Here is a 2,607-nt window from a genome sequence, read left to right on the forward strand (position 1 = left end):
TATAACAAAACATATTTTTAAACGTATTTATATAAAACATATTAAAAATAACATATTACAAACATATTAATAACATATTAAAAATTTATTAATAAACAAAAATTTGAAAAAAAAATATTTTTTTTGGCCGGGACCGGATGGGACCGGTTATGGGACTGAAACCGGGACCAGATTCCTTAACCGGTTACCGATAAGCTTGACCGGTTACAAGGTATTTCACCGGAACTGAGACCAGGACCGGTCATGGCAGGACCGGTTACCGCCGGTTTTTGTTTTGATTAGGACCAGTAGGGACCGGTTAAAGACCGACTCGGGACCGGATTTTGGCCATCTCTACGCCCATGAATGTGTAGGGTTAAGTTTGTACATATAATATATATATATATATATATATATATAATATGTATATATGTTTGGGTTCACGTGAAACCAATGATTTTTCGTGAGACCTGTAAGACCAATTTATGTGCATTGATCAACTTTATAAGCTAATAATCTAATGGTCTAAAGTTGCACGGTGACTGTTTTGTGATTATTAAGAAGTCTCGTGGCATTTATGAATGTTCAGATTGTCAGATTGTAGATCTAATTCAATGGTTGATAATTGGTCTTACGGGTCTAACAAAAAACCCTTGATCTCACATGATTCCAAGTGTGTGTGTGTGTATATATATATATATTATATATATATATATATATATATATATAGGGTTAAGTTTACCTAAGACCAGTCTGTTTTTGTGAGATTCGTGAGATCACTTTTGTACACTTGAAACTTCACAACAAAAAGATGTATCTTCAAACTGTTCTGTTGTAAAATTTCAAGTGTAGAAAAGTGGTTTCACGGGTCTTATAAAAACATATTGGTCTCAAGTGATACCATATATATATATATATATATATATATATAGAGAGAGAGAGAGAGAGAGAGAGAGGGAGAGAGAGAGAGACACGTTCAAATGAAAATCATTCAATTCTTAGAAACCGTGTAAACTTATTTCGACCAATAGGAAAATTTCATTTTTTTCTAATTAAATTTAATCATTAAAGATATTTTTGTTATTTGCAATTTCTGTTAAATATGAAAGTTATTAACAATTCTTAATTAAGACAACATAATAAACAAAATTTTATAAATGATAATATTTAAATATTTAATTAAATTATAATATAAAAAATTTGATTTTGTTATATAGTGTGCCGATTAAATCTTGTAAAGAATCAGGAAAATCGTAAGGTATTGCAGCAATGAATTCATGAAATCAGTATTAAAATAAAAAAATGTTCATGAAAACAGTTTCATACATGGTGAAATTATGAAACTGTTTCATAACACAGGGTCATGATGTTTAAGATGCATGACTGTAAATTCTGATGAGATTTAAGCTAAAGAAATGACAAATAAACGAGTTTCATGTTCAAGTGAACAAGTTTCAATCAAGAGTACAATTGAACCAGTTTTATATTAACTAGGGAAACAATTTCATATTTAACAGTTTCATGTGAAACAGTTTCATATTAACCTATGAAACAATTTCATATTAAAATCAGTATTAATGAAACAATTTCATTATCAAAATGAAACGGATCCATCTACCAATAAACATGAAAATGACAAAATTTAATTAGGGTTACGTTGATTAGTGTATTGATGAAACTGTGAAACCATTTCGTTCATGTAATATAATACAATTTTTTTTAATTTCTATTCAAAAGGATTCATTATGTAGAATTGATTATGGTGTGTTTTATTTATATTTTGAATCTATTTGATAAAACCACTACCAAATTTACCATTTTGCCCTTATATGGATTATAAAATAAATTTTTATTTATTTATTTATTTATTTTAATTTTCTAATATAACCTAAACAAATCTTGACCATTGATCAAGAAAATAAATGGATGAGATTAATTTACATGGTTTACACAAATAAGAGCGGTTTTCATTTGATTGCTCATATATATATATATATATATATATATATATATATGTATGGAAAGACTCAAAATCTTTTTATTTTGAGCGTGGAGGTTCGAGTCCTCTTTAAGGCATAATATTAATTAATTCATTGAAATTAAATAAGTAAACAATTAAACTGGATTCGGTTAGGCTTTGTTGATTTATTGTGTGATGGAACTTGGTAAAATAGTCCCGTAACTTCAGGAGAAAACAGACCTGATCTTCTCTTGATCCATCATTTTCATAGAAATGGTTCTACTTCATCCCGAGGATTGACATTATTGTAAAAAAAAAAAATATTGTTTAGAGCCGATTGAAAAAAAAAATCTCTCTCTCTCTCTCTCTCTCTCTCACACACACACACACACACACATATATATATATATATATATATATATATATAGACTTGGGATCATATGAGACCAAAGCTTTTTCATGAGACCCGTAAGACCAATTCTCAATCCTTGGATTAGATATACAATCTCAATATTCATAATCACAAAATTGCCACGAGATTTCTCAATAATTACAAAATTGCCACCGTGCAATTTTAAACCATTAGATCGTTAGCTTATAAAGTTGATCAATGAATATAAATTGGTCTCACGGGTCTTACGAAAAACCTTTGGTCTCACGTGAACCCA

The sequence above is a fragment of the Cynara cardunculus genome, unplaced genomic scaffold (assembly GCF_001531365.2).
Source record: "Cynara cardunculus var. scolymus isolate 2C unplaced genomic scaffold, CcrdV1 Un_Scaffold_5666, whole genome shotgun sequence".
In the NCBI taxonomy this organism is placed as follows: domain Eukaryota; kingdom Viridiplantae; phylum Streptophyta; class Magnoliopsida; order Asterales; family Asteraceae; genus Cynara; species Cynara cardunculus.